The sequence below is a fragment of the Eubalaena glacialis genome, chromosome 11 (genome assembly GCF_028564815.1).
Source record: "Eubalaena glacialis isolate mEubGla1 chromosome 11, mEubGla1.1.hap2.+ XY, whole genome shotgun sequence".
Classification (NCBI taxonomy): Eukaryota; Metazoa; Chordata; class Mammalia; order Artiodactyla; family Balaenidae; genus Eubalaena; species Eubalaena glacialis.
The window spans coordinates 87800342-87819189 of NC_083726.1; the positions used below are offsets into that span (position 1 = coordinate 87800342).

The window sequence follows — 18848 nt, forward strand, 5'->3', positions numbered from 1 at the left end:
ACGTGGGCTTTCCTGACATTCTCCAGTTACCAATTTGATCCCACAGGTCATTTACAGGCACTCTCTTCCTGACTACTGGAGACATTTGGGACACACTGGGACCTTCCACGATGACACGTTTGAGGCTGGGATTTCTGCGTGTGGTGAATAGCATTATGCATGTAATGACCTATTCAGGCCTAGGAGACTTTGGATCACCCAAATGCCTCGGAGTGTTACCGGTATATAGGTAGTCTTTTTTTTTTTTTTTTTAAGGTAAACCAGCCCAACAGATTTTATCGATTAATATTCATAATCACACACAGCAGCTTCATTAGATATTTCAATTTTCCTCTTCAGTTTGATTGTGGAGTATTAGCAGAAGCTTTTGCATGTCAAGGTACAGGAAGCAGAGATCACCCTGCACTGCTACCTATATTTTCCAGCTAGAGGTAAAAATTAGTTAAGTGGAAAGGATTATCATATAGATTTTCGCTCTTCCTTTTGAATGTACACAATAAAACAAGAGTGACAGACCTGAAATTACAATCACCAATCAAACCCAAGATAGTTGTTGTCCACATTCATTGGGAAATACAGCACAGAGGACATGGTCTGTGAATTGGGGTGTCATCAAAGAGGAGGTGGTGGAGGTTCATTTCCTATAGTACTCTCTTTTAAATTTAGGTTTTCTAAAGCAACATCTAAAGGCATAATATCTACACAGCCCAAAGCACCAAAATCTGCCAATTCACCCCGTTCATTCTCGTCTGAGGACGAGCTCTCTTCACGAAATAAAGTTGATCGAAGGCGCTCTTGAATAAAGAGGGTGCGGTCTGTGCACTCACTTTCTACGGACTGGTGCACTGTTTCAGACAATTTAGGATCGTTCAACCTTTTTAGAAGAAACTGGGAATTCTGGATAGTTTGCTGACTGCTTTCTGTGTTAGTTGTGTTGTTTGTTTCTGTGGAATGTGTGATTGTAGTGGTGACACTCCTTGTGTTAGTATGCCGGGTTGCGTTGCGTGCAGTGTCCAGTTGTGGCCGTGCTGCCCGGGCGTGCTGCCATTCTAGCTGCAGCTGTATCTGCAGTTGTTGTAACTGCGAAGCGGAAGGGCCAGAGGAATTAAGCTGTCCCCCTGCGGAACGTCTCACTCCTGATAACTGGGATCAAAGCTCACCTATAGGATCAATGGCTTCCCTATTGCTTGGAGAATATGAAGTCCGAGAAGAAGAAAGCCTGCCAGTAGAACTGCTAGTGGAATGAATGTTTGATCTACGTACACCAGGACCTCCCAATCCCCAGCCAAGGTGAAGCATTCATTCTATGTATATGTCGAACACCACTCGATTCATCTAAATCTCTAGGGGCTCTGTGTTCAAGAGTAAGACGAGCTGCAGGGTCATCCGTGACATGATTAGGACTGCCTCCAGGTAATGCTGCAAATACTGTATACATCACTTCTGTTGATGTTTCTGCATGTTCTTGAAGAGATGTCTCCGTATAGCCAATTTTTCCACAATAGGGACAAGTAAAAGCCTGTGGCTGCTCTACAGAGAAAGCTTAGGAACCATAGTACAAATCAACATCTACCCTTGTTAACATGCAGTGCATTGGATGGTCAGTTGTATGCCTTGTTCTTGTTGCACCACTTTCATAACAAGATGCACAAAAATCGTAACCATTGCATATTAAACACTTATAGCTGTGACCTTGAAAATTTCCCTTGAAACATGCATCACAGCTGACACCGTCACGTCGGGACATCCTATTTCAGAAGGTGGCGGCGGGGGCCCTACCGAGCGCAGGCTGCAGTGTCCCCCGCGGGGTCCTGGTCCTGCACTCGTGGGATGGCCTTCTTCCACTGGAATCCAGGGCTCGGCCGCGGGGACGGGGTGGGCAGCAGAGCGCTACGGCGCTGGCGGCAGCGCGGCGGCCGCGGCAGGAGGAAGCGCGGGCTGGGAATGAGGCCGGGCCTGGACGGGGCCGAGCTCCTCCAGGAGGCGGTCCGACGCCGCGGTTCCGCTGGCACATGCCTTGACTCGGTCACTCTCGGGCCCGCCGGTTCCAGGTTGTGGCGCCGCGCTCCGTAAATCCCGCTCCTCCCTACACCCGGCCCACCAACCGCCACTCTCCCCGGGCTCCAACTTCCGCCTTCTCCTCCTCTTCGTCCTCCTCCTCCACCTCATTCCCCCGCCTGCTCTGCAGCCCCGCCTCTCGCTGGCCGCGTCGGGCCCAGACGCCTGGTGCCCTGGGCGGGAGGGAACTGTGGGAGCGGCGCGGCCGCAGCGACTCGGGGCACGTCATCTGCGCGCACCCACAAGCAGGCAGCGGTCGGGCGCCGGGTGCCGGAGACCGCCCGAAACCGCCCTCGGCCTGGCGGCCGCCCCCTCACTACCACCTCTGTACTGTTTTTCAGGCTGGGCCTAGAGTCGACCTTCCCGCCATGCTACAGTGATGACTGGTATGAGTTCCCAGGATGTACTTTAGTCACAGGGATTGTTTCAGTGGAGTTTAGAGGTCCTCACAAATGGAGAGCCACGTTCAACACAAGACTGGCTAGAACCCTGTCCCCGGGACTGGTTTAAGCTGTAGAAAGGTAGCTATGCAAGCAAGAAAGTAATTAATTGCCCTTCCCTCTGCGTAGAAAGAGTTCATCCTAAAGTCTGTTTCGCGTTATGTTGCTTGGAAGATGCACAAGGGACCCACAGGACACACGTTCTCCCTCGGAAGTGAATTCATATGCCACTGTCTTAAATCTCCGAAAAGGCATAGAGGACTTAAAACACTCGATGCACTCAAGGATCCTGGAGGCAGCTGCACACCAAACTTTGCTGATGGGAAACACTGGGGTTTATCTTGAGGCTATGGGTCACATTGACTTCGCAATATAGGTAAGGTGCGCCTTAGGATGAACTCCTAGGAAGCAGTGGAGATCTCCGGCTTCTTATGAGAAAACTCATTTTTCATCACGGAGTCATTCCTAGAAGTGCAAAAAAGATAGGCAACATCATGCAGCCTTGTGGCCGCCACTATCTAGTTTTCAAACGAGGAAACCACTGCCCTTCCTAGTCTTCCCAATTACAAAATCATTCCACGACATTTTTCCCTATCTCTTCAGAGTAGCTAAAATGACCCTTGGGACACACTTCACCCTTCCACGCAGCAACTTTTGGACTTGGCGTGTTCTGCGTCTGCTGCATTGCATAATCGTCTGAATGCCCCCGGTAGACCTAGGTGACATTGGATGTTCCAAATGCGTAGCAATGCTCAGGGTAAATCTCTAGTGTATTTCGGGATGGTCCTACAGTCTAATCGCTGCTTCAAGATGAGAGACATCTGGCATGAATTCCCCAAATGAATTGGAGTCCCGGTGGTTTTTTGCAGTGCAGCTCCACTTTCCTCACTTAGGCAGACCCACATTGAAAGAGAGCCTGCCTAGAACCGTCTTCCTGAGGTTGTTTTTTTGTTTGTTTGTTTGTTTCAAATAGTCACATTAATTTTAATTTTAATTATTTTTTTTGAAGTTTTGAATTTTAAATTTTTTTAATGCAGCAGGATTATATTAGTTATCCAATTTATACATATGTGTGTATATATGTCAATGTCAGTCTCTCAATTCATCACACCACCTCCACCCTCGTGCCACTTTCCCCTCTTTTTGTCCATACTTTTTTCCTGTACATCTGTGTCACTATTTCTGCCCTGCAAACCCGTTCTTCTGTACCATTTTTCTAGGTTCCACATACATGTGTTAATATACCATAACTGTTTTTCTCTTTCTGGCTTACTTCACTCTGTATGACAGTCTCTAGATCCATCCACTTGTCTACAAATGACACAATTTCGTTCTTTTTAAGGCTGAGTAATATCCCATTGTACATATGTACCACATCTTCTTTAACTATTCGTCTGTTGATGGGCATTTAGGTTGCTTCCATGACCTGGCTATTGTAAGTAGTGCTGCAAGGAATACTGGGGTGCATGTGTCTTTTTGAATTATGGTATTCTCAGGTTATATGCCCACTAGTGGTATTGCTGGGTCATGTGGTAATTCTATTTTTAGTCTTTTAAGGAAGCTCCATACTGTTCTCCATAGTGGCTGTATCAATTTACATTCCAACCAACAGTGCAAGAGGGTTCCCTTTTCTCCACACCCTCTCCATCATTTGTTGTTTGTAGATTTTCTGATGATACCCATTGTAACTGGTGTGAGGTGATACCTCATTGTAGTTTTGATTTGCTTTTCTCTAATAATTAGTGATGTTGAGCAGCTTTTCATGTGCTTATTGGCCATTTGTATGTCTTTTTTCGAGAAATGTCTACTTAGCTCTTCTGCCCATTTTTTGATTGGGTGGTTTTTTTTTAATTTTTGAATTTTATTTTATATATTTTTTTTATACAGCAGGTTCTTATTAGTCATCAATTGTATACACATCTGTGTATACATGTCAACCCTAATTGCCCAATTCATCACACCCCCACTCCCACCCCACCACTGCTTTCCCCACTTGGTGTCTGTACATTTGTTCCCTACATCTTTGTCTCAATATCTGCCCTGCTAAGTGGTTCATCTGTACCATTTTTCTAGGTTCCACATATATGCCTTAATATACGATATTTGTTTTTCTCTTTCTGACTTACTTCACTCTGTATGACAGTCTCTAGATCCATTAATCTTTTCATGGGCATTTAGGTTGCTTCCATGACCTGGCTATTGTAAATAGTGCTGCAATGAACTTTGGGGTGCATGTGTCTTTTTGAATTATGGTTCTCTGGGTATATGCCCAGTAGTTGGATTGCTGGGTCATATGGTAATTCTATTTTTAGGTCTTTAAGGAACCTCCGTATTGTTCTCCATAGTGGCGCTATCAATTTACATTCCCACCAACAGTGCAAGAGGGTTCCGTTTTCTCCACACCCTCTCCAGCATTTGTTGTTTGTAGATTTTCTGATGATGCCCATTGTAAGTGGTGTGAGGTGATACCTCATTGTAGTTTCGATTTGCTTTTCTCTAACAATTAGTGGTGTTGGGCAGCTTTTCATGTGCTTCTTGGCCATCTGTATGTCTTCTTTCAAAAAATGTGTATTTAGCTCTTCTGCCCATTTTTTGCTGGGGTGGTTTTCTTTTTTTTTTTTACTATTGAGCTGCATGAGCTTTTTATATGTTTTGGAGATTAATCCTTTGTCCTCTGATTCATTTGAAATATTTTCTCCCATTCTGAGGGTTGTCTTTTCCTCTTGTTTATGGTTTCCTTTGCTGTGCAAAAGCTTTTATGTTTCATTCGGTCCCATTTGTTTATTTTTGTTTTATTTCCATTACTCTAGGCAGTGGATCAAAAAAGATCTTGCTGTGATTTATGTCAAAGAGTGTTCCTCCTATGTTTTCCTCTAAGACTTTTATATTGCCCAGTCTGACATTTAGGTCTCTAATCCATTTTGAGTTTATTTTTGGGTATGGTGTTATGGAGTGTTCTAATTTCCTTCTTTTACATGTAGCTGTCCAGTTTTCCCAGCACCACTTATTGCAGAGACTGTCTTTTCTCTATTGTATATCCTTGCCTACTCTGTCATAGATTAGTTGACTACAGGTGCGTTTGTTTATCTCTGGGCTTTCCATCCTGTTCCGTTGATCTCTATTTCTGGTTTTCTGCCAGTACCATATTGCCTTGATTACTGTAGCTTTGTAGTATAGTCTGAAGTCAGGGAGTCTGATTCCTCCAACTCCATTTTTTTCCCACAAGCCTGCTTTGGCTATTTGGGGTCTTTTGTGTCTCCATAGAAATTTTAAGATTTTTTTGTTCTACTTCTGTATAAAATGTCATTGGTAATTTGATAGGGATTGCATTGAATCTTTAGATTGCTGTGGGTAGTATACTCATTTTCACAATATTGATTCTTCCAATCCAAAAATATGGTATATCTCTCCATCTGTTGGTATCGTCTTTAATTTCTTTCATCAGTGTCTTATAGTTTTCGGCATAGTTGCCTCCCTATGTAGGTTTCTTCCTAGGTAATTTTTTGTTGTTGTTGCAATGGTAAATGGGAGTGTTTCCTTAATTTCTCTTTCAGATTTTTCATCATTAGTATATAGGAATGCAAGAGATTTCTATGCATTAAACTTGTATCCTTCAACTTTACCAGATTTATTGATTAGCTCTAGTAGTTTTCTGGTGGCATCTTTAGGATTCTCTATGTATAGTATCATGTCGTCTGCAAACAGTGACAGTTTTGCTTCTTCTTTCCCAATTTGTATTCTGTATATTTCTTTTTCTTCTCTGATGGCCGTGGCTAGGACTTCGAAAACTATGTTGAATAATCGTGGTGAGAGTGCACATCCTTGTCTTGTTCCTGATCTGAGAGGAAATTCTTTCAGTTTTTCACCTTTGAGAATGATGTTTGCTTTGGGTTTTTCATATACGGCCTTTATGATGTTGAGGTAGGTTTCCTCTATGCCCACTCTCTGGAGAGTTTTTATCATAAATGGGTGTTGAAAAGTCAAAAGCTTTTTCTACATCTATTGTGATGATCATATGGTGTTTCTTCTTCAATTTGCTAAATTGGTGTATCACATTGATTGATTTGCGTATATTGAAGAATCCTTGCATCCCTGGGATAAATCCCACTTGACATGGTGTATAATTCTATTAATGTGTTGTTGGATTCTGTTTGCCAGTATTTGGTTGAGGATTTTTGCATGTATATTCAAGAGTGATATTGGTCTGTAATTTCCTTTTTTTGTAGTATCTTTGCCTGGTTTTGGTATCAGGGTGATGGTGGCCTCATAGAATGAGTTTGGGAGTCTTCCTTCCTCCGCAATTTTTTGGAAGAGTTTGAGAAGGATGGGTGTTAGCTCTTCTCTAAATGTTTGATAGAAGTCACCTGTGAAGCCATCTGGACCTGGACTTTTGCTTGTTGGAAGTTTTTAAATCACGGTTTCAATTTCATTACTTGTGATTTGTCTGTTCATATTTTCCGTTTCTTCCTGGTTCAGCCTTGGAAGGTGATATCTTTCTAAGAATTTGTCCATTTCTTCCAGTTTGTCCATTTTATTTGCATAGATTTGCTTGTAGTAGTCTCTTAGGATGCTTTGTATTTCTGCGTTGTCTGTTGTAACTTCTCCGTTTTCATTTTTATTTTTATTGATCTGAGTCCTCTCTCTGTTTTTCTTGATGAGTCTGGTTAATGGTATATGAATTTTGTTTATCTTCTCAAAGAAGCAGCTTTTAGTTTTATTGATCTTTGTTATTGCTTTCTTTGTTTCTATTTATTTTATTTCTGCTCTGATCCTTTTGATTTCTTTCCTTCTACTCACTTTGCAATTTGTTTGTTTTTCTTTCTCTAGTTCTTTGAGGTGTAAGGTTAGATTGTTTATTTGTGATTTTTCTTGTTTCTTGAGGTAGGCTTTTATTGCTATAAACTTCCCTTAGAACGGCTTTTGCTGCATCCCATAGGTTTAGGATCGTCTTGTTTTCTTTGTCATGTGTCTCTAGGTATTTTTTGATTTCCTCTTTGATTTCTTCAGTGATCTCTTGGTTATTTAGTAACGTAGTGTTTAGCCTCCATATGTTTTGTGTTTCTTACGTTTTTTCCCCTGTAATAGATTTCTAATCTCATAGCATTGTGGTCCCAAAAGATAATTGATGTGATTTCAATTTTCTTAAATTTACTGAGGTTTAATTTGTGACCCGTGATGTAATCTATCCTAGAGAATGTTCCATGTGCACTTGAGAAGAAAGTGTAATCTGCTGTTTTGGAATGGAATGTCCTGTAAATATCCATTAAATCTATCTGGTCTATTGTGTCATTTAAAGCTCGAGTTTCCTTATTAATTTTCTGTTTGGATGATCTGTCCATTGGTGTAAGTGAGGTGTTAAACTCCCCCAATATTATGTGTTACTGTCGATTTCCTCTTTTATAGATGTTAGCAGTTGCCTTATGTATTGAAGTGGTCCTATGTTGGGTGCATATACATTTATGACTGTTTTATATATATATATATATATATATATATATATATATGGGATTCCCGACATTCTCCAATTACAAACTTGACCTCACAGCACATTTACCGTCACTCTCTGCCTGACTACTGGAGCCTTTGGTGACACACTGGGCCCTTACATGATGACACATTGGACGCCGAGAGTCCTGCATACGGTGAATAGCATTACCCATGTAATGATCTAGGCAGGCCTAGGTGTCTTTGTATCATCCAAATGCCTCGCGGTGTTACCGGTATTTTGGTACGTTTATCTGGCTTCACCCAAGGTCTACCTTCCCGTCATGGAAGAGAGATGACAAGTAGGAGTTTCCAGGAGGTACTTTAGCCACGGGGATTGATTCATTTCAGCTCAGTGACACTCAAAAAGGGAGAGCAACGTTGAACTTAAGAATGGGTCAAACTGTGTCCCCAGGGCTGTTTTAAAGCTGTAGAAAGCGAGCTATACAAGCAAAAAGCAATTAATTCCTCTTCCCACTGCATAGAAATAGCTGATCTCAACAGTCTGTCTCGTGTTATTTCTCTTGGAAGATATCCAAGGAACTGACAGGACAAAACTGTCTCCCAAACACATGAATTCATACATGACGGTCTTAAGCCTAGAAAAAGGCATCGAGGAGTTCAAGCAGTCGATCGACTCAGGGTTCATGGAGACTGCTGCACACCAAACTTTGCTTATGGGAAACACTGGGGCTTACCTTGATGTTAGGGGTCACGTTCACTTTGCACTTTATCTAGGGTGGGCAGTGGCATGAGCTCTGACCAAGCGGTGAAAACCTCCCCACTACTTATGAGAAAACGTGCTTTTATTCACAGAGGCATCCCCAGAAATGAATAAAAGATGGTTAACGTCAGACAGCCTTGAAGTTGTCACTATCTGTCTTTAAAAAGGGAAAAATACTGACTTTTCTAGTCCTCCCAATTACAAAGTAGATCACACAGCACATTTACTTATCTTTTCTGACTAGCTACAAGAGACACTTGGAACAAAGATTGCCCTTGCACGATGAGACCTTTGGGTGCTACGTGTACTGTGAGCAATTAACTGTAGAATCTTCTAAATGCCCTCAGTAGGCCTAGGTGTCTTTGGATGATGTAAATGCTGAGCAGCGCTCAAAGTAAATCTCTGCATTATTTTTGGCTGGACCTAATGTCTGGTTTCCTCTTCAGTTAGAGAGACGTCTGTCATGAGTTCTCAAAATGAATTGGAGACCCGGTGTTTTTACATTGCAGCTCAGGTTTCCTCACTTTGGCACACCCACATTGAAAGAAAGCCTACCAAGAACTGTCTTCCTGAGGTTGTTTGAAAGCTGAGGAATGCAAGCCATTGAATTAAGCAAGCTGCTCCTAGCCCTTCAAACTGAACAGAAAGGGCGGTTCCCAGAGATGTGTTTCCCCGGATGGTGCTAAGATGGCTTTTGGGCCACAGTGTACTTCCACGGGAAAAGTACACACGCGAGAGTCCTAAGCACTGTGAGGAATACTGGAGCTAAAGCAGTCCATTGACTAAGGTTTCCTGGAAACTGTTGCACCCTATCTTTTGTGATGGGAAAATGTGCACCTTACCTCTAAACTAGAGGTCACATTTGGTTGGCACATTAGCTACAGAATGCTGTGGGATGAGCTCCAAGAAAGAAATCGAAAGCACGTGGTTTCTTTACGCAAATCTCACTGTTCCTCGCATAAATATTTGTAGAGTGATGAATAGATGGGCAGTGTGTGTTAGAGACACCTTGGAGGCCAAAACCATGTCGCTTTCCAAAGGGGGAAACGTGGGCTTTCCTGACATTCTCCAGTTACCAATTTGATCCCACAGGTCATTTACAGGCACTCTCTTCCTGACTACTGGAGACATTTGGGACACACTGGGACCTTCCACGATGACACGTTTGAGGCTGGGATTTCTGCGTGTGGTGAATAGCATTATGCATGTAATGACCTATTCAGGCCTAGGAGACTTTGGATCACCCAAATGCCTCGGAGTGTTACCGGTATATAGGTAGTCTTTTTTTTTTTTTTTTAAGGTAAACCAGCCCAACAGATTTTATCGATTAATATTCATAATCACACACAGCAGCTTCATTAGATATTTCAATTTTCCTCTTCAGTTTGATTGTGGAGTATTAGCAGAAGCTTTTGCATGTCAAGGTACAGGAAGCAGAGATCACCCTGCACTGCTACCTATATTTTCCAGCTAGAGGTAAAAATTAGTTAAGTGGAAAGGATTATCATATAGATTTTCGCTCTTCCTTTTGAATGTACACAATAAAACAAGAGTGACAGACCTGAAATTACAATCACCAATCAAACCCAAGATAGTTGTTGTCCACATTCATTGGGAAATACAGCACAGAGGACATGGTCTGTGAATTGGGGTGTCATCAAAGAGGAGGTGGTGGAGGTTCATTTCCTATAGTACTCTCTTTTAAATTTAGGTTTTCTAAAGCAACATCTAAAGGCATAATATCTACACAGCCCAAAGCACCAAAATCTGCCAATTCACCCCGTTCATTCTCGTCTGAGGACGAGCTCTCTTCACGAAATAAAGTTGATCGAAGGCGCTCTTGAATAAAGAGGGTGCGGTCTGTGCACTCACTTTCTACGGACTGGTGCACTGTTTCAGACAATTTAGGATCGTTCAACCTTTTTAGAAGAAACTGGGAATTCTGGATAGTTTGCTGACTGCTTTCTGTGTTAGTTGTGTTGTTTGTTTCTGTGGAATGTGTGATTGTAGTGGTGACACTCCTTGTGTTAGTATGCCGGGTTGCGTTGCGTGCAGTGTCCAGTTGTGGCCGTGCTGCCCGGGCGTGCTGCCATTCTAGCTGCAGCTGTATCTGCAGTTGTTGTAACTGCGAAGCGGAAGGGCCAGAGGAATTAAGCTGTCCCCCTGCGGAACGTCTCACTCCTGATAACTGGGATCAAAGCTCACCTATAGGATCAATGGCTTCCCTATTGCTTGGAGAATATGAAGTCCGAGAAGAAGAAAGCCTGCCAGTAGAACTGCTAGTGGAATGAATGTTTGATCTACGTACACCAGGACCTCCCAATCCCCAGCCAAGGTGAAGCATTCATTCTATGTATATGTCGAACACCACTCGATTCATCTAAATCTCTAGGGGCTCTGTGTTCAAGAGTAAGACGAGCTGCAGGGTCATCCGTGACATGATTAGGACTGCCTCCAGGTAATGCTGCAAATACTGTATACATCACTTCTGTTGATGTTTCTGCATGTTCTTGAAGAGATGTCTCCGTATAGCCAATTTTTCCACAATAGGGACAAGTAAAAGCCTGTGGCTGCTCTACAGAGAAAGCTTAGGAACCATAGTACAAATCAACATCTACCCTTGTTAACATGCAGTGCATTGGATGGTCAGTTGTATGCCTTGTTCTTGTTGCACCACTTCATAACAAGATGCACAAAAATCGTAACCATTGCATATTAAACACTTATAGCTGTGACCTTGAAAATTTCCCTTGAAACATGCATCACAGCTGACACCGTCATGTCGGGACATCCTATTTCAGAGGGTGGCGGCGGGGGCCCTACCGAGCGCAGGCTGCAGTGTCCCCCGCGGGGTCCTGGTCCTGCACTCGTGGGATGGCCTTCTTCCACTGGAATCCAGGGCTCGGCCGCGGGGACGGGGTGGGCAGCAGAGCGCTACGGCGCCGGCGGCAGCGCGGCGGCCGCGGCAGGAGGAAGCGCGGGCTGGGAATGAGGCCGGGCCTGGACGGGGCCGAGCTCCTCCAGGAGGCGGTCCGACGCCGCGGTTCCGCTGGCACATGCCTTGACTCGGTCACTCTCGGGCCCGCCGGTTCCAGGTTGTGGCGCCGCGCTCCGTAAATCCCGCTCCTCCCTACACCCGGCCCACCAACCGCCACTCTCCCCGGGCTCCAACTTCCGCCTTCTCCTCCTCTTCGTCCTCCTCCTCCACCTCATTCCCCCGCCTGCTCTGCAGCCCCGCCTCTCGCTGGCCGCGTCGGGCCCAGACGCCTGGTGCCCTGGGCGGGAGGGAACTGTGGGAGCGGCGCGGCCGCAGCGACTCGGGGCACGTCATCTGCGCGCACCCACAAGCAGGCAGCGGTCGGGCGCCGGGTGCCGGAGACCGCCCGAAACCGCCCTCGGCCTGGCGGCCGCCCCCTCACTACCACCTCTGTACTGTTTTTCAGGCTGGGCCTAGAGTCGACCTTCCCGCCATGCTACAGTGATGACTGGTATGAGTTCCCAGGATGTACTTTAGTCACAGGGATTGTTTCAGTGGAGTTTAGAGGTCCTCACAAATGGAGAGCCACGTTCAACACAAGACTGGCTAGAACCCTGTCCCCGGGACTGGTTTAAGCTGTAGAAAGGTAGCTATGCAAGCAAGAAAGTAATTAATTGCCCTTCCCTCTGCGTAGAAAGAGTTCATCCTAAAGTCTGTTTCACGTTATGTTGCTTGGAAGATGCACAAGGGACCCACAGGACACACGTTCTCCCTCGGAAGTGAATTCATATGCCACTGTCTTAAATCTCCGAAAAGGCATAGAGGACTTAAAACACTCGATGCACTCAAGGATCCTGGAGGCAGCTGCACACCAAACTTTGCTGATGGGAAACACTGGGGTTTATCTTGAGGCTATGGGTCACATTGACTTCGCAATATAGGTAAGGTGCGCCTTAGGATGAACTCCTAGGAAGCAGTGGAGATCTCCGGCTTCTTATGAGAAAACTCATTTTTCGTCACGGAGTCATTCTTAGAAGTGCAAAAAAGATAGGCAACATCATGCAGCCTTGTGGCCGCCACTATCTAGTTTTCAAACGAGGAAACCACTGCCCTTCCTAGTCTTCCCAATTACAAAATCATTCCACGACATTTTTCCCTATCTCTTCAGAGTAGCTAAAATGACCCTTGGGACACACTTCACCCTTCCACGCAGCAACTTTTGGACTTGGCGTGTTCTGCGTCTGCTGCATTGCATAATCGTCTGAATGCCCCCGGTAGACCTAGGTGACATTGGATGTTCCAAATGCGTAGCAATGCTCAGGGTAAATCTCTAGTGTATTTCGGGATGGTCCTACAGTCTAATCGCTGCTTCAAGATGAGAGACATCTGGCATGAATTCCCCAAATGAATTGGAGTCCCGGTGGTTTTTTGCAGTGCAGCTCCACTTTCCTCACTTAGGCAGACCCACATTGAAAGAGAGCCTGCCTAGAACCGTCTTCCTGAGGTTGTTTTTTTGTTTGTTTGTTTGTTTCAAATAGTCACATTAATTTTAATTTTAATTATTTTTTTTGAAGTTTTGAATTTTAAATTTTTTTAATGCAGCAGGATTATATTAGTTATCCAATTTATACATATGTGTGTATATATGTCAATGTCAGTCTCTCAATTCATCACACCACCTCCACCCTCGTGCCACTTTCCCCTCTTTTTGTCCATACTTTTTTCCTGTACATCTGTGTCACTATTTCTGCCCTGCAAACCCGTTCTTCTGTACCATTTTTCTAGGTTCCACATACATGTGTTAATATACCATAACTGTTTTTCTCTTTCTGGCTTACTTCACTCTGTATGACAGTCTCTAGATCCATCCACTTGTCTACAAATGACACAATTTCGTTCTTTTTAAGGCTGAGTAATATCCCATTGTACATATGTACCACATCTTCTTTAACTATTCGTCTGTTGATGGGCATTTAGGTTGCTTCCATGACCTGGCTATTGTAAGTAGTGCTGCAAGGAATACTGGGGTGCATGTGTCTTTTTGAATTATGGTATTCTCAGGTGATATGCCCACTAGTGGTATTGCTGGGTCATATGGTAATTCTATTTTTAGTCTTTTAAGGAAGCTCCATACTGTTCTCCATAGTGGCTGTATCAATTTACATTCCAACCAACAGTGCAAGAGGGTTCCCTTTTCTCCACACCCTCTCCATCATTTGTTGTTTGTAGATTTTCTGATGATACCCATTGTAACTGGTGTGAGGTGATACCTCATTGTAGTTTTGATTTGCTTTTCTCTAATAATTAGTGATGTTGAGCAGCTTTTCATGTGCTTATTGGCCATTTGTATGTCTTTTTTCGAGAAATGTCTACTTAGCTCTTCTGCCCATTTTTTGATTGGGTGGTTTTTTTTTAATTTTTGAATTTTATTTTATATATTTTTTTTATACAGCAGGTTCTTATTAGTCATCAATTGTATACACATCTGTGTATACATGTCAACCCTAATTGCCCAATTCATCACACCCCCACTCCCACCCCACCACTGCTTTCCCCACTTGGTGTCTGTACATTTGTTCCCTACATCTTTGTCTCAATATCTGCCCTGCTAAGTGGTTCATCTGTACCATTTTTCTAGGTTCCACATATATGCCTTAATATACGATATTTGTTTTTCTCTTTCTGACTTACTTCACTCTGTATGACAGTCTCTAGATCCATTAATCTTTTCATGGGCATTTAGGTTGCTTCCATGACCTGGCTATTGTAAATAGTGCTGCAATGAACTTTGGGGTGCATGTGTCTTTTTGAATTATGGTTCTCTGGGTATATGCCCAGTAGTTGGATTGCTGGGTCATATGGTAATTCTATTTTTAGGTCTTTAAGGAACCTCCGTATTGTTCTCCATAGTGGCGCTATCAATTTACATTCCCACCAACAGTGCAAGAGGGTTCCCTTTTCTCCACACCCTCTCCAGCATTTGTTGTTTGTAGATTTTCTGATGATGCCCATTGTAAGTGGTGTGAGGTGATACCTCATTGTAGTTTCGATTTGCTTTTCTCTAACAATTAGTGGTGTTGGGCAGCTTTTCATGTGCTTCTTGGCCATCTGTATGTCTTCTTTCAAAAAATGTGTATTTAGCTCTTCTGCCCATTTTTTGCTGGGGTGGTTTTCTTTTTTTTTTTACTATTGAGCTGCATGAGCTTTTTATATGTTTTGGAGATTAATCCTTTGTCCTCTGATTCATTTGAAATATTTTCTCCCATTCTGAGGGTTGTCTTTTCCTCTTGTTTATGGTTTCCTTTGCTGTGCAAAAGCTTTTATGTTTCATTCGGTCCCATTTGTTTATTTTTGTTTTATTTCCATTACTCTAGGCAGTGGATCAAAAAAGATCTTGCTGTGATTTATGTCAAAGAGTGTTCCTCCTATGTTTTCCTCTAAGACTTTTATATTGCCCAGTCTGACATTTAGGTCTCTAATCCATTTTGAGTTTATTTTTGGGTATGGTGTTATGGAGTGTTCTAATTTCCTTCTTTTACATGTAGCTGTCCAGTTTTCCCAGCACCACTTATTGCAGAGACTGTCTTTTCTCTATTGTATATCCTTGCCTACTCTGTCATAGATTAGTTGACTACAGGTGCGTTTGTTTATCTCTGGGCTTTCCATCCTGTTCCGTTGATCTCTATTTCTGGTTTTCTGCCAGTACCATATTGCCTTGATTACTGTAGCTTTGTAGTATAGTCTGAAGTCAGGGAGTCTGATTCCTCCAACTCCATTTTTTTCCCACAAGCCTGCTTTGGCTATTTGGGGTCTTTTGTGTCTCCATAGAAATTTTAAGATTTTTTTGTTCTACTTCTGTATAAAATGTCATTGGTAATTTGATAGGGATTGCATTGAATCTTTAGATTGCTGTGGGTAGTATACTCATTTTCACAATATTGATTCTTCCAATCCAAAAATATGGTATATCTCTCCATCTGTTGGTATCGTCTTTAATTTCTTTCATCAGTGTCTTATAGTTTTCTGCATAGTTGCCTCCCTATGTAGGTTTCTTCCTAGGTAATTTTTTGTTGTTGTTGCAATGGTAAATGGGAGTGTTTCCTTAATTTCTCTTTCAGATTTTTCATCATTAGTATATAGGAATGCAAGAGATTTCTATGCATTAAACTTGTATCCTTCAACTTTACCAGATTTATTGATTAGCTCTAGTAGTTTTCTGGTGGCATCTTTAGGATTCTCTATGTATAGTATCATGTCGTCTGCAAACAGTGACAGTTTTGCTTCTTCTTTCCCAATTTGTATTCTGTATATTTCTTTTTCTTCTCTGATGGCCGTGGCTAGGACTTCGAAAACTATGTTGAATAATCGTGGTGAGAGTGCACATCCTTGTCTTGTTCCTGATCTGAGAGGAAATTCTTTCAGTTTTTCACCTTTGAGAATGATGTTTGCTTTGGGTTTTTCATATACGGCCTTTATGATGTTGAGGTAGGTTTCCTCTATGCCCACTCTCTGGAGAGTTTTTATCATAAATGGGTGTTGAAAAGTCAAAAGCTTTTTCTACATCTATTGTGATGATCATATGGTGTTTCTTCTTCAATTTGCTAATTTGGTGTATCACATTGATTGATTTGCGTATATTGAAGAATCCTTGCATCCCTGGGATAAATCCCACTTGACATGGTGTATAATTCTATTAATGTGTTGTTGGATTCTGTTTGCCAGTATTTGGTTGAGGATTTTTGCATGTATATTCAAGAGTGATATTGGTCTGTAATTTCCTTTTTTTGTAGTATCTTTGCCTGGTTTTGGTATCAGGGTGATGGTGGCCTCATAGAATGAGTTTGGGAGTCTTCCTTCCTCCGCAATTTTTTGGAAGAGTTTGAGAAGGATGGGTGTTAGCTCTTCTCTAAATGTTTGATAGAAGTCACCTGTGAAGCCATCTGGACCTGGACTTTTGCTTGTTGGAAGTTTTTAAATCACGGTTTCAATTTCATTACTTGTGATTTGTCTGTTCATATTTTCCGTTTCTTCCTGGTTCAGCCTTGGAAGGTGATATCTTTCTAAGAATTTGTCCATTTCTTCCAGTTTGTCCATTTTATTTGCATAGATTTGCTTGTAGTAGTCTCTTAGGATGCTTTGTATTTCTGCGTTGTCTGTTGTAACTTCTCCGTTTTCATTTTTATTTTTATTGATCTGAGTCCTCTCTCTGTTTTTCTTGATGAGTCTGGTTAATGGTATATGAATTTTGTTTATCTTCTCAAAGAAGCAGCTTTTAGTTTTATTGATCTTTGTTATTGCTTTCTTTGTTTCTATTTATTTTATTTCTGCTCTGATCCTTTTGATTTCTTTCCTTCTACTCACTTTGCAATTTGTTTGTTTTTCTTTCTCTAGTTCTTTGAGGTGTAAGGTTAGATTGTTTATTTGTGATTTTTCTTGTTTCTTGAGGTAGGCTTTTATTGCTATAAACTTCCCTTAGAACGGCTTTTGCTGCATCCCATAGGTTTAGGATCGTCTTGTTTTCTTTGTCATGTGTCTCTAGGTATTTTTTGATTTCCTCTTTGATTTCTTCAGTGATCTCTTGGTTATTTAGTAACGTAGTGTTTAGCCTCCATATGTTTTGTGTTTCTTACGTTTTTTCCCCTGTAATAGATTTCTAATCTCATAGCATTGTGGTCCCAAAAGATAATTGATGTGATTTCAATTTTCTTAAATTTACTGAGGTTTAATTTGTGACCCGTGATGTAATCTATCCTAGAGAATGTTCCATGTGCACTTGAGAAGAAAGTGTAATCTGCTGTTTTGGAATGGAATGTCCTGTAAATATCCATTAAATCTATCTGGTCTATTGTGTCATTTAAAGCTCGAGTTTCCTTATTAATTTTCTGTTTGGATGATCTGTCCATTGGTGTAAGTGAGGTGTTAAACTCCCCCAATATTATGTGTTACTGTCGATTTCCTCTTTTATAGATGTTAGCAGTTGCCTTATGTATTGAAGTGGTCCTATGTTGGGTGCATATACATTTATGACTGTTTTATATATATATATATATATATATATATATATATATATGGGATTCCCGACATTCTCCAATTACAAACTTGACCTCACAGCACATTTACCGTCACTCTCTGCCTGACTACTGGAGCCTTTGGTGACACACTGGGCCCTTACATGATGACACATTGGACGCCGAGAGTCCTGCATACGGTGAATAGCATTACCCATGTAATGATCTAGGCAGGCCTAGGTGTCTTTGTATCATCCAAATGCCTCGCGGTGTTACCGGTATTTTGGTACGTTTATCTGGCTTCACCCAAGGTCTACCTTCCCGTCATGGAAGAGAGATGACAAGTAGGAGTTTCCAGGAGGTACTTTAGCCACGGGGATTGATTCATTTCAGCTCAGTGACACTCAAAAAGGGAGAGCAACGTTGAACTTAAGAATGGGTCAAACTGTGTCCCCAGGGCTGTTTTAAAGCTGTAGAAAGCGAGCTATACAAGCAAAAAGCAATTAATTCCTCTTCCCACTGCATAGAAATAGCTGATCTCAACAGTCTGTCTCGTGTTATTTCTCTTGGAAGATATCCAAGGAACTGACAGGACAAAACTGTCTCCCAAACACATGAATTCATACATGACGGTCTTAAGCCTAGAAAAAGGCATCGAGGAGTTCAAGCAGTCGATCGACTCAGGGTTCATGGAGACTGCTGCACACCAAACTTTGCTTATGGGAAACACTGGGGCTTACCTTGATGTTAGGGGTCACGTTCACTTTGCACTTTATCTAGGGTGGGCAGTGGCATGAGCTCTGACCAAGCGGTGAAAACCTCCCCACTACTTATGAGAAAACGTGCTTTTATTCACAGAGGCATCCCCAGAAATGAATAAAAGATGGTTAACGTCAGACAGCCTTGAAGTTGTCACTATCTGTCTTTAAAAAGGGAAAAATACTGACTTTTCTAGTCCTCCCAATTACAAAGTAGATCACACAGCACATTTACTTATCTTTTCTGACTAGCTACAAGAGACACTTGGAACAAAGATTGCCCTTGCACGATGAGACCTTTGGGTGCTACGTGTACTGTGAGCAATTAACTGTAGAATCTTCTAAATGCCCTCAGTAGGCCTAGGTGTCTTTGGATGATGTAAATGCTGAGCAGCGCTC

General features: G+C 42.4%; 2 pseudogenes; both read right to left on the reverse strand.

Annotated features, from left to right (window-relative positions):
* Nucleotides 1–612: 612 nt before the first annotated feature.
* Nucleotides 613–2014, reverse strand: LOC133101716 (E3 ubiquitin-protein ligase KCMF1-like; annotated as a pseudogene).
* An 8349-nt stretch (nucleotides 2015–10363) lies between these two features.
* On the reverse strand, nucleotides 10364–11497 carry LOC133101206 (E3 ubiquitin-protein ligase KCMF1-like; annotated as a pseudogene).
* Nucleotides 11498–18848: the final 7351 nt, after the last annotated feature.